At 40.6% G+C, this 14,637-nt stretch overlaps 1 pseudogene; it reads right to left on the bottom strand.

Annotated features, from left to right (window-relative positions):
• Nucleotides 1–4,813, bottom strand: part of LOC125137454 (40S ribosomal protein S23-like) — a 75,456-nt pseudogene extending 70,643 nt beyond the window's left edge.
• Between the last annotated feature and the right edge of the window lie 9,824 nt (nucleotides 4,814–14,637).

The raw sequence follows: 14,637 nt of genomic DNA, 5'->3' as shown, positions 1-14,637 counted from the left end.
CACTGAACTGGGGGATGGGTAAGCGATTTTCAAGGTGTCGTGAACATAAAGTCATGGCAAAGGAAAGCAACCCTCCTATCAATACAGAGGCTAAGGAGAGGCCGTTTAGTCTAGCTGCCTTGGGTCAGTGACTAGGGAGGTTGCATTTTTGTGTGTATTTGACCTTGGCTGGTCCTCTTAGTTCACTGCGCTCCATTTTCTCATCTCCACAATAAGTCCCCTGAGTGCCTGTGTGTGACAGATGGTTCACATGCTTCTTCCTTTTCATTCTCACAACAACACGGCAAGGGAGATATTATCTCCATTCTACAGATAAGGACACCTTGACATGTCTAGAGAGATCAGATGGTTTTGATACATACAGTTCTACTAATATGTTGGGTTTGGAGGACTTTCTCTGTGGCTCGCATCGTTACACTGGGTTTGGAGAAGACATTCCTAAGCAAAATCAAAGTTCACACGCTTTTAAGAAAATAATTACAGCTTACTCTCCATACAAATTTTAATTCCTGAAACTTGAAAGACACCAAAATACAAGTTAAAAGGCAAGTGACAGGCTGAGAGAAATATCTGCGTGTATATATCGAGTGACATATCAATATACAAACAGTAGTCACAAATCAATGAGAAAATTGCAAATGACTCAAAAGGAAAAAAAATAGAAACAGGCAGTTCAGAGAAACTTAACTATAAATGATCAAAAAACCATGAAAAGATGTTTAATATAACTAGTAGTCAGTAGGAAATCTTATTTTTAATATTAAAAAAGCTGACCATCTTCTCTAGTCCCAGTTCTCCCAGGGGGAGTCTTACTCATCAAAACTCTAATTGTATTTGGCAATTTAAAGAAGGTATTTGTGCATTTACCATGGAGCTGAGGTTAAGTCAGCAGCTCTGGGACTTGCAAGTTGTTGCAGGTGTTCCCCAGACCCTCAATTACATGCTGGCCGCCTCTCAGACCCAGCTGCCGATCAGCTCTGGCTACTTCTAATCAGGACTTATTCCCATTTGCTAGTGGAAAAATTTCCTTGAAACTGGGAGGATGGAGTTAACACATACACACTACTACATATACAACAGATAACTGGAGTTCCTGTTGTGGATCAGTGGTTATGAACCTGACCAGTATCTGTGAGGACTCGGGTTTGATCCCTGGCCTTGTTCAGTGGGTTAAGGATCCAGCATTGCTGTGAGCTGCAGCATAGATTTCAGATGTGGCTTGGATCCTGCATTGCTGTGGCTGTGGCTGCAGCTGCAGCTGGTGGCTACAGCTCCAATTCAATCCCTAGCCTGGGAACTTCCATATGCTGTGAGTGCGGCCCTAAAAAAAAAAAAAAAAAAAAAAAAAGAGAGAGGTAACTAACAAGGACCTACCGTATAGCACAGGGAGGTCTACTCAATGTTCTGTAAAAACTTACATGGGAAAAAAGAATGGATATATGTATAACTGATTCACTTTGCTATAACCTGAAGCTAATACAACACTGTAAATAAAATATACCCCAATACATTTTTTTAAAGTCTCTTTGGAGTTCTCTTGTGACGCAGTGGGTTAAGGATCTGGTGTCACCATAGTGGCTTGGGTTGCTGCTGAGGCACAGGTTTGATCCCTGGCCTGGGAGCTTCTATGTGCCATGGGCATCACCAAAAAAAAAAGTCTCTTCTATGGGATTTCTGGTTTTCTGCCTTCCCAAGCTCTCTCCTATCTGGATTAAATCTTCTAGAAATACCATACTCTTCCAGTCTATCATTACCTTTTTTTTTGGGGGGGGGGTCTTTTTGTCTTTTAGGGCCACACCCACGGCATATGGAGGCTCCCAGGCTAGGGGTCCAGTTGGAAACGTAGCTGCCGGCCTATGCCAGAGCCACAGCAACGCGGGATCCTTAACCCACTGAGCAAAGCCAGGGATTGAACCCAAGTCCTCATGGATGCTAGTTAGGTTCGATAACTGCTAAGCCATGATGGGAACTCCTATCAGTACCTTATCCGATATGGATTTATTTGTATAGCTGTATTTCTTTCATCATCTCACTAGGGCTTTGGGAGAGAAAAGAGTTCAATGTGTGAGTTTAGTCGGCCATCTTAAACTGAGAATACAAGTAATTATTTGGGTCCATTTGTGATAAATTTATGAAGGAGAAATCCAATGTGGCATGGAAGTGTACACGGAGAAACCCAACCTAGTCCAGAGGGCTTAGGGAAAAAACTTTGAGAGATACATTTTAAAAAGTACACACATACATAATGGAATACTACATGGCCATACAAAAGATGAAATAATGCCATTGGCAGCAACGTGGATGCAATTAAAGATTCCCAGACTAAGTGAAGTAAGTCAGAAAGAGAAAGACAAATACCATATGATATCACTTATATGTGGAATCTAAAATATGGCACAAATGAACCTATCTACAGAACAGAAACAGACCAACGGACAAGGAACATTAGACTTGTGGTTGCCAAGGGGGAGGGGGAAGGAGAGGGATGGATTGGGAGTTTGTGGTTGGTAGAGGAAAACTATCACATTTTGAATAGATAAGCAATGAGGTCCTGCTGCACAGTACAGGGAATTATATCCAGTCTCCTGGGATAAACCATAATGGAAAGGAATATATGAAAATATATATATATATATGCCTCTTTACTCTACAACAGAAATTAGCCCAACATTGTAAATCAACTATACTTCAATTTTTAAAAAAGGTAGACCTAAGTTTGGAGGTTGATTTTACTCAGGAGCAGAGAAATATGCTACATGGCCTTTAGAAATTTCCTTCATATTAATGACTCAGTGGTTTGCCATGTTTGTGTTCATAGTTGAGGATTTTTTTTAATGAAGTAAAAATGAAAGAAAATAATAAATTCCTTTTCAAAACAGGGAGACTCAAAAATCTGAACTTGCAATGGGCTGAGCTCAGCATTTCAGCCAGCACCTCTGTCATCACCTCAGTGGAGCTGCTCCACTTAGGCCTAAATGAGCTTCTCAAAGAGTTAGAGCTTTTCCTGGAGACTGGAAGGCTTGTCCAGGGGTGGCCTTCTTGTGAAGGAAAGCTCTCTTCTTGCCTCAGCAACAATTGTCTCCTTTATTTAACTCTCTAATTTCAGGGGCAGGGAAGACATTATTGGAGAAACTGTCAATACTAAATATTTAAAAAAAGAAAAACAACAAAAAACCCCCAAATTACAAAAAACTAAATTGATCTTTCCTATGGGATTTAGAGTAGCTAGAATTACTATTGCCTTTTACATTATAATTGATAATTATTTTACTACCGTGATCATACCTTGACCTTTGGCATTGGGACCAAAGCTATTATTACTCATATAATGTTGCTAATAGGATAAACTAGTAGCTACATTATGGTAGGACCAGAGAAGGGAGGCTTCCTGTCACATTCGTTAAGTTTGAGTTTTAGAAACTTGCACTTGAAAGACTTCTCTGACATATAGAAACTTGAATGAATGATCTTGAGTCTCAAGTCAAGATCTCCATAATACAAAAAAAAAAAAAAAAAGGAGTTCCTGTCGTGGCTCAGTGGTTAACAACTCTGACTAGGAACCATGAGGTTTCGGGTTGGATCCCTGGCCTCTCTCAGAGGGTTAAGGATCCGGTGTTGCCCTGAGGTGTGATGTAGTTCGCAGATGCAGCTTGGATCCTGCATTGCTGTGGCTGTGGTGTAGGTCAGCGGCTACAGCTCCGATTGGACCCCTAGCATGGGAAATTCCATATGCTGTGGGTGTGACCCTAATACACACACACACACACACACACACACCCCACAAAAAGATGGCCATGATAGTCCTTTAATGATACCTCACTTACTTTGTGAAGAATCCCCAAGTATGAGCATAAAATGTCAGAAAAATCTATTTGAAATGGACTGGAATCATGGATCCGGTGATCCTATAGATCAAATCTTAACCTCTTGTGTACACAGCAATATTCACCAAAATACTAAAATTATAGCTATTTAATCACATAACTAGCCGTGCCTATGACTGCTATTACCAACCCTTCTGTTGGAAAGTTTGTTATTTGAGGGTAACAATCAAAGGCACGTATTAGCTTTTGTTTCTCTTACTCTCCATGCTCTGTCCCTGAGGAAAATCATATCCCCAGGAAGCAATATAACTAGAAAGCAATCTTAACTTCCCCTGGAAATAGCTTTTCTGAAATATAGTCATTTACTCTCAACTTTTATAGACGTTTGCTATAGATATGAGGAAATGTTTTTAAAAAAAGACCCTATTAAAATATAGTCCAGTTTGTACTCTAACATCCCTTACGAAAACAATTCTTTTGGTATTTTGTGAAAGGAAATGTCTCTCTCAAATATATATATATGGTATATGCGAGTTTACCATCACCATGTTGCACTATTACCACTGACGATCTTGGTTTTTTCTTCTTGCCTTTTCATAAAGCCAAGAGAGAGACACTGGCTCCTCTGACAGCTTTAACGTGGACGCCAAGAATGTCTCCAACAGCATGACCTTTGCAACCAAATCCAGCAACCAGAACATCATCATTTTCTGCAATAAAGTTCAAGCAACCATCATCAGGTATGAAAGCTGTGAGTTTCTCTTCTTGACCAGCTGGTCCCTGAAACACTTCCTGATGGCAGAATTTACCTGTTTGGCTTCAACGCTGACTTCTTCTAGTAAAATTCTCTTTGCATGTGAAATGCCTCCAAAGGGGCTGACCTTCAGGGCTGTGCCTAAATGTGTTATCATGCCCCTTCTGGTCCTGACGGGCCAGTCCTTCTGGCTGCAGAGCTTCCTGGCCATATGCGGACCTTGACACTTGCCCATCCCACTGGTGCCGCAGACGGGAACAAAAGATCTACAGAACATCTTTCACTTGTGGTAAAATACACATAGCAAAATTTGCCATCTTAACCATCTTATTATTATTATTTTTTTTTCTTTTTAGGGCCACACCCATGGCATATGGAGGTTCCCAGGCTAGGGGTCGAAACAGTCCTTTAGCTACTGGCTTATGCCACAGCCACAGCCACACCAGAGTCTGCAGCCTGCACCATAGCTCACGGCAACACCAGATCCTTAACCCACTGAGCAAGGCCAGGGATCGAACCTGCATCCTCAGATGCTAGTCAGATTCGTTTCTGCTGGGCCATGATGGGAACTCCCCATCTTAACCATCTTAAAGTTCAGTGCTGTTGTGTATATTCCCATTGGTATGCAACAAGTCTCCAGAGCCTTTCATCCTGTAAAACTGGAACTCTATGCACATTGCGACGGCTATGTGTCAACTTGACCAGAACACAGTACCCAGCTATTCGGTCAAACATTCTGGATGTTTCCTTGAGAGTGTTGTTGGATGGGATTTGTATTTAAATTGGTTGACTTTGGTAAAGCAGACTGCTTTCCTCAATGTGGCTGGCTCTCATCCAACTACCTGAAGGCCTGAATAGAATAAAAGACTGACCTCCCCAAATAAGAAGGAAATCTGTCCGCAGCCAGTCTTCAGATTTAAACTGCAACTTCGGCTTTTTCCTAGGTTTTCAGCCTGAGGGTCTACCCTACAGATTTTGGACTTGCCAGTCTCCATAAGTTCATGAGCCATTTCCTTCAGCTAGATCTCTATGTCAATAAACATCACATTGGTTCTGTTTCTCTGGAGAACCCTGGTTAATTCACCACTTAAACAACAACTACCCCTTTCTGCCTCCTCCCAGCCCCTGGCAATCATTATTCTACTTTCTGTTACTATTAATTTGACTACTCTAGTTACCTTATATAGGTGGAATCATACAGTATTTGTCGTTTTGTGACTGGCTTATTGCACGTAGCATTATGTCCTCAAAGTTCATCCAAGTTGTAGCACGTGCCAGAGTTCCTTGAATAATATTCCATCGTGTGTATATACACATTTTGCTTATCTATTCATTTGTCGATGGACACTTGGGTTGCTTCCACCTTTGTTTGTTTGTTTGTTTTTGTTTTCTTGGGGCCACACCTGCAGCATATGGAGGTTCCCAGCCTAGGGGTTGAGTCAGAACTGTAGCCACTGGCCTATGCCACAGATCACGGCAGTGTCAGATCCTTAACCCACTGAGCGAGGCCAGGGATTGAACCTACATCCTCATGGACACTAGCCGGATTCGTTTCTGCTGAGCCATGATGGGAACTCTGCTCCCATCTTTTGGTCATTGTGAGTAACACTGCGATCGACATGGGAGTGCAAATATCTCTCTGAGACCCTGCTTTCAATTCTTCTGGATATATATATAAATTCAGAAGTGGAACTGCTGGATCATATGATAGTTCTATTTTTAATTTTTTGAGGAACCATTGTACTGTTTACATAGCGGGGGCATCATTTTACATTCCCACCAAGAGTATACCAGGATTCCAATTTCTCCACATCCTTGCCAACCACTTGTTATTTCCAGCAATAATAATCCTGCAGGAACCCAAAATAATCCTTAACAGGGGTCATTTTTTGTTATGGGATAGCATTTTGTGTGGTGGGCAGGTGGGGGGGGGGAATGCTGATAGAAACTCAGTCTTGGAAACTATGATGTTAAGACTTGATCCGTACATAATTTAGGCGGCATCTACATAATATGCACACTATTTAGAAGCAGAAAATTCTGTCAAAAAGTTCTTTTGCCCCGTAGTACTAAATGGCCACAATATCAGGTTTTGCTGTTTAGAATCTGCATACAAGCAGCCTTATTGAAGGTTTTTCTCCAGAAAATATACACGGATCATTATAAATGTCACCAAGTCATTTTGAATGGAAGAATTTTTAAGTTTGGAGGGAGTTTATAATGTAAAGCAGAAGGTGCAGACTGGCAGACCACAGGCCAAGCCAGGCCTGCAGACTTATTCGATTTGGCCCGCACATTTTTTTTTTGGCTCGCACAGTGTTTCTTAAAAGTTTGAATTAGTTAGTTGACAACTTTTTCAAGGGAGAGCGTTCATACAAAAAATCTTGATTTCTAGCTTTCTGGGGAAATTGAGCAGAGCTGGCAAGACAGGACCTTCATTTCCACGTGGTGACAGTTGGCTGAGGCTGAGAAGCAGCTGCCCTTTCCGCCCAAGCCTGTGCTCTCCAGGTCCCCACGGTCCCCACCCGCCCTGAGACTGGGGAACGCAAGGACACTCAGGCAGCAGGCTTCTCAGTTTCAGGAACCATTTATAACTTCCTGTAACATCCAGTGGGAAGTGAGGCCCCCGGTGGGCGCTCAGCAGTTGCTGGACTGTTTACTGAATCTGATTCTTTATGTGCAAAACCTGTTTAGGATCCTTTGCTTGCTCCCTTGGAGGAAAAAGAGATAGTAAGGTGATGGCTTTAAATAAATGACATACACAAGGAAAAGGAGTTCGACAATCCTGAGATATGGAAATACTGAAAAGAAAATAATCATGCGAATGTAATTTTTTACTAAGCATCCTAGCCTTGAACTCCTTTTTTTTCCATGTGAGGAAAACTGAAGGAAACAGCACCCAAGAAATGTTTCAGGCTAAGCCCTGTGTTTCATGCAAGAGAGAAACAAGGGGCAAAAGGTTAGTCAGCCGCCTTACAGTGGCAGAATTCTTGAGTTAACATAAATAGAAATAGATACAGAAAATGAGGACCATATGGTGGCTAGATCAGAGCGGCTCTGTGGGTGTGTATTTGCAAGGCCACCCACTGAGAAAAATATTCAGCTTATTGGGTCTCCGCATATTAACTCCTTTTTAATTACTGAGGCACTTGGAGAAGTTTTTTTACACTTTCAGGTGTTAGCAAATGAAAAATGTGTGAAAGAAAAATGCGGAGTTCCCATCATGGCGCAGCAGAAACGAATCCACCGAGGAACCATGAGGCTGTGAGTTCGATCCCTGACCTCGATCAGTGGGTTAAGGATCGAGTGTGGCTGTCAGTAGGTTAAGGATCCGACATGTGGTGTAGGTCTCAGACGAGGCTCAGATCCTGAGGTACGGTGGCTGTGGTGTACACCGGCAGCTGTAGCTCCAATTTGACCCCTAGCCTGAGAACCTCCATATGCCATGGGTGTGACCCTAAAAAGCAAAAAAAAAAAAAAAAAAAAAAAAGGAAACAACGTCTCCCTTTCTCTTTCTCTCTGGTGGTTGCATTGACTAAGAGAAACATGAACGTCTTCTGGAAAGATGTGCCTTGATCTCCAACCCAAAACATGGTTTCAAGAAAACAGTTATTTAGGAGTTCCTGTTGTGGCTCAGTGGGTTGAGAACCCAACATGATGTCCGTGAGGATGTGAGTTCCATCCCTGGCCTCGTTCAGTGGGTTAAGGATCCAGCTTTGCCTCAAACTGCGGTGTAGGTCACAGATGCGGCTCAGACCCTGCATTGCTGTGGTTGTGCTGTAGGCTGGCAGCTGCAGCTCTAATTCGACCCCTGGCCTGGGAATGTCCATATGTTTCAGGTGTGGAGGAAAAAAAAAAGGAAAGAAAACAGTTATTTAAACCTCTGCCTGCAGCATATTTGCTATTATTCCATTGGCCAAAGTAGGTCATACAGCCAAACCCAGAATCAGTCTGGAAAGGGACTATCTCAGGGTGTGGTTTAGTGGGGTGTGCTTTCAACACCAAGGGCCTGTTCTGGAATGGATAAACAGAATATGGGTCTGCGCCTATTCTGAAAATAGACAGTCATTGATCCTTATTAAGATTAAGTTTTAATACTTTTATCCTTTTTATTAAAAATGATGTCCACCTAAAAATGCAAGAAATATAGAAACTACCAAGAGGAAAGAGAAAAATCACCCAATTCCCACAGTCTAATAAAAATCGTTTTTAAAATTTGGTGCTCAGGACTCCAGAAACCTCTCCATTTAGAAGTGGTTCTGATTCACTGAGAAGAGTCTCCAGAGACGGTAGAGGATAGTAGCCTGGACTCAACCTGAGTCATCCTCCATGCTCCCAGAACAGTTTTTGATATTTTTTTTCTTCAGAGAGTGTTTAATCTTACTTTCTATTTTTGGCTGTGCCTGTGGCATGTGTAAGTTTCCAGGCCAGGGATCAAAACCTTAGTGTGACAATGCCAGATCCTTAACCCACTGAGCCATTAGGGAACTCTGCAATAATTTTTAAATATTTTATTTTATTTTTTGTCTTTTTAGGCCTGTACCCGTGGCATATGGAATTTCCCAGGTTAGGGGTTGAATTGGAGCTGTAGCTGCCAGCCTGCGCCACAGCCATAGCAACGTGAGATCTGAGCTGTGTCTGAGACCTACATCACAGTTAACGGCAATGCCAGATCCTTAACGCACTGAGCAAGGCCAGGGATTGAACCAGGTCCTCATGGATACTAGTCGGGTTCTTAATCTGGTGAGCCACCATGGGAACTCCAAAATTTTATTTTTTTAATTTTTAAAATTGACATACAGTTGATGTACAATATTGTATGAATTTCAGGTTGTATAGCATATTCAATCTTTTTATAGCTTATATTCCATTCAAAGTTATTACAATAATGGCTATAATTCCCTGTGCTATACAATTCATCCCTTTTGCCAGTCTATTTAGTTCTTGAGCTCTGTGTCTGTGAGCCTGTGTGCCTTGACATCAGAGTTGACAAACGTAAGAGAGTGTGAAGAGAAGAAGAGGCAACTTATATCCACCCCCCAAAAAAAAAAAAATCCTGCAAAAAAGGAAGCGAAGAGAGAAGAATAGAAAAATAACAGCTGTTCCCGGATAGAGAAGGGAGAGCAAAGTCAGATAGCCAGAGGTACATGAAAAGATACACCAGCGGAGATTTTGTGATGCGAGCTGGGCAGATTTATCAATCACATACAATACTGAGGGCCCACAATACATTTAGAAGCCCGTGGAGATGTTTCCATTCCTTTGACATCAGAAGAAAAATAAACTCTTCAGTTAAGGAAACTGTTTCAATTTATGATATTAATATAGTTATCATTATACTGACACAGTTCTAAAATAGTCCTTTTTAATTTTTTTTATGAAGGGGCCCATGAAGGCAAAAGCACCTAGGGAAGTTACCCACAGTCCTGGATTCAGGGGCATATCCCAACATATTCATATTTATTAAACATGTGTATGCCCTGCATTCTCAGAGTTTTTGCCACCTAGGATATTATTATTCCAATTTTACAAATGAGGATTTTGAAGCCTGGGGAGAAGTCAGGAGAGAGAAAGTGATGGAGTTGGGAACTGCTCCAGAAGTCCTGATTTTCAGGTCAGTCTCTCCGCACATGTGCCACAGAAAGTGGCAGATAGGGGATGGAGATCAATATGGGATTGAACGCAATAGAAACTAAACATATAAGAAGATTTATAATTGGCCAAGTATTTCCCCAGGCACCAAACTTCTTTCCTGAGATGACACTTAAGTGCCTAAAAAAAGACAGGCAGCTCAAGAGAGCATGGAGGAACGTGAGTAGAAAGTGCTGGGTGCCCAACTAAAGACGGCTACCTACTGAATGAGCAGAAATATCTGGAAATCACATATATGATAATATCCAAACTATATAAAGAACCCACACGATGCAATTGCAAAACAAATGAACAATCCAATTAAAACATGGGCAGAGGATCTGGATAGAGCTTTTTCCAAAGAAGACATACAGATGACTAGCAGGTACAGAAAAAGATGCTCCGTATCACTTATCATCAGGGAAATGCAAATCAAAACCACAGTGCAATATAACTGCACACCTGTTAGATGGCTATTATCCAAATTAAAAGAGGTAACAAATGTTGACAAGGATTGGAGAAAAGGGAGTCCTTGTGCACTGCTGGGGGGAATGTAAATTGGTGCAGCCACTATGGAAAACAGTATGGAGTTTCCTCAAAATACTAAAAAGAGAGTTACCTTCCACTTCTGGGTATTCGTCCAAAGAAAATGAAGACATTAATGCAAAAAGATAAATGCACCCCCATGTTCATAGCAGCATTATTTATAATGGACAAACATGGAAATATCCTAAGTGTTCATTGATAGACAAATGGATAAAGAAATGTGGTGTGTGTATTTATACATTCCACACAATGGAATATGATTCAGCCATAAAGAGAATGAAATCTTGCCATTTGTGATAGAAGATAAGCCTGGAGGGCATAATGTTGAGTGACAGAAGTCAGACAGAGGAAGACCAATAGTGTATGATCTCACTTATACACAAAATCTAAAATGACAACCGCAAAACACCAAGTTCATAGACACAGCAAACTGGCTGGGGGTTGCCAGAGGTGGGGTGGGGGGGTGAATGAAAGGGTGAAGGGGGTCAAAAGGTACAATTTCCCAGTTATAAAATAAGTCGTGGGGATGTAATGCCTGATCACTAGAGTTAATAATACTGTCTTGCCTATTTGAAGGTTGCTAAGAGAATAGATCTTGAAAGTTCTCATCACAAGAAAGAAAAAAAATCTGCAACTATGTACGGTGACAGATGTTAATTAGACTTACTGTGATGATCATTTTGCAACATATGCAAATATCCAATCATTAACTTGTACACCAGAAACTAATGTGTGTGTTGATTACACTTCAACAAAAAATAATTTTAGAAAAGAAATTTTAAAAAAGAAAAAACTGAAAAAAAAAGAAAAATCTTCATCAAGTGATTTGCTATTAGATGTTTCACTTTCCTTTGTAATCATGTTCTATAAAGATAAATAAGGCACAGTAAAAACAAGGTCAGAAGTTCCTGTTGTGGCTCAGCAGAAACGAATCGGACTAGAATCCATGAGGATGAGGGTTTGGTCCCTGGCCTTGCTCAGTGGGTTAAGGATCTGGTGTTGCTGTGGCTATGGTGTAGGACGGCAGCTGCAGCTCTGCCCCTAGCCTGGGAACTTCCATATGCCACGGGTGCAGCCCTAAAAAGCAAAAAAATGAAAAAATAAAAACAGGATCAGTTTAGGCCCTTGGCAGAAGTGAAAGCCTTTTCATGAAATTTAGTAAAATTGCTTGCTGCTGAGTTGTTACTGTATTTAAAGGGAGGCTGAAACAAATTTCAGTAACAAGTTAAGATTCTTAATTGATAAATGTGTGTTTTCTAAAAATAGTTTCTCACTTAAAGATTGCTTTTGTTTTTTATAAAACATGTACACGAATAAGTGTATGTGTGTTATACATATGTTTATGTGCATATGTTGTATATGTATATGTATGCATATATACATATTGCCCCTTTTTACTGTTTATCTATAAATTAATTTCACCCTGAACTTGGACTTGTGGTTAGACAGGTAGCGCCAAACCAGTCATTCAAATGAAAAAAGAGATGATCTAATGAGTATTACTTTAAAAGTTTACTCCATTATTCAGAAGTCTTCATGTTTCTAGAAACAGCAGTCTCTGCCTCCCAAACATACGGCTGAGGAAAACGAGCTGACTGCCCCGGCAAAGGCGTGAGGCAAGGATACCCCCTCTGGGAGTCAAGATCCAACAGTCACACCCCAAAAAGTCATGATGCTTGAATCTGAGACAGACCATCCCAAAGTCTAAGTCTCCAAATTTTAATTATCAGGTACAGGTTAAGTTGGAGTAGGATTTACCCCATGATCCATTTTCTGTAGATCTAAGAAAGCAAGGACCTGAGTTAGCTTACAACCAACACAGCAGCATATTTTCCTTGTTAGCTGCAGGGGAGAATAATGTACAGGAAAAGGTGATGTAATGATTGTCTCACTTTCATTATTCTCTCCCAAATGAATAGCCTTCCACACCAAGGATGAGCTCACTCACTATTAGTGGAATAACATCTGGTGAGCAAGGGCCCCCAGCCGAACAAGCTGTTGGTTTGGGACTATATTTAACCAACAGAAATCCAACCATTGTTGCATGTATCACATATGCAGTCCAGTTATATTGTGAAAAAAATCATGAAGGGGTAAGAAAATACTCCTCAAAGTATTTTAACATACGAGATTTTTCCTTATGAAGCAAGGCATTAACCTGTTCCAAAAGAGACCCTAGGCTATTATTAGAGTGGAAGAGCTTAGACATGTGACAGATGCCTTGTCTCTTTGGCTGAGGCTCGGATGCTTGCCATAGCTCCCTAAGTTTAAATTTCAAATCACGGATAGGAATCTCTCTCCTTCAATTTCCCTTCCCATTCTTAATTTCCAGGCAGGCCTGCCACACTGACGATGGTGAATTTTGCAGTGTAATTTATCTAATAGATTTACTGTAAATGATGAATCACCCCAGTATTTAAATCTAATGAGTAATGCTGTAAGTCAATTTGGTTTTTAAAAATGCAACATGGCGAAGGTCATCAGTTAAATGTGCTAATACAGAGTTAGGTGGTTGTTTAGGACACAGGCACAGTTGGTCCTTATGGTTAGGAAGCTGGAATACTCTGGAATCTGCTGTGTGCCAAAGCCTTTAGAGGAGATGGCTCACTTAAAGTCATGACATTTGGAAAAAGAGATAAGAATTTCATTCCATCAGGACTTAGAAAAGTCCCTCAAGCTTAAGTATCTCTCACTGTTTACCCCATGTGATGTAGTAATACTTGATTGTGAAGATGCTAACAAGCTATTACTATTTGTATTTAAAAGACTAATTATGAAAATAGTGTCTCTTTACTGAAGAAAATAGGAGATATGCAGAGAAGCAAAACGAAAATATAGTTCATTCTGATTGCAAGCACCCAGCCCTTTTTGTGTAGGTGAGTCTTTTTTGTTTGAGTGTATATAAGCATTTTCTCATGTTATTGCCTATTCTATAATTTCAGTCTAAATGGCCATGTAATATTACATCATATGGCTGTACCATAATTTATCCAACCAATTCCCTATAGACCAGTTAATTCCTTGTTAATATAAAGAAGACTGGGATAAAGATCCATGCAGCTAATTTGTGCACGTAGAGGTGATTATTTCCTCAGGAGACATTTGCAAAAATACAATTGCTGAGTCAAAGTTGAAGGGCTTTGATTCCTCTTGTGAATACCTTTCTGAGGGAATAAGAGATTTGTTTCCTTCTCTATACAGGATACCCCCAAGATTAAAGATGTTGCCCCAGTCTCTCTACTTTCGTCGACCTCTGGTTCCTCATGTACAAAGCAACAGGGCTGAACAACGGGAAAGCAACATGCTTATCCTGCCAAAGGACATACATCTATTTCCTCATTTAATATGCATGATAAACCTGTGAGAGAGGCCCAGGGACGTGAAGTCCAGACAGCTTGTAATTAGAGGAGCCAGAACTTGAACCTGAATTTGCTGTCTCAGAATCCCATGCTCTAAACAATCAAGCTACACAGTTTCTTCCAGATCTATCACTCATCTATTCATGTTTTCATTAATTCAATATACTGTGGGAGAGCTACTGATCTAGGTATAGGAGATACAGTGGTGAGCTGAAGAACTGGACCTCAGAGACTTTCTAGTGGGGAGACAGCAACTTATAAGATCAAGGAGTAATAAGGTCTATAAAGAAAGATAAAGCATTGTGATGATCATTGTACACCTATAAATGTAATCCATTCATTGAGTAATATATAAAAAAAATAAACCAAACTCACTTTACTTTCAAAAAAAAAAAAAAAGAAAAAAAGATAAAGCAAGGGAGACTGATTAAGGATGACAAAGAGCCTATTTTATTTTTATTTTTTGGCAGCACTCAAGGCATGTGGATGTTTCCAGGCCAGGGATCACATCCATACCACAGCA

Source organism: Phacochoerus africanus, chromosome 10 (genome assembly GCF_016906955.1).
Source record: "Phacochoerus africanus isolate WHEZ1 chromosome 10, ROS_Pafr_v1, whole genome shotgun sequence".
NCBI classification, from domain to species: Eukaryota; Metazoa; Chordata; class Mammalia; order Artiodactyla; family Suidae; genus Phacochoerus; species Phacochoerus africanus.
Note: the sequence above shows the minus strand (reverse complement) of the source record. Positions and strands in the feature narration are given on the sequence as shown.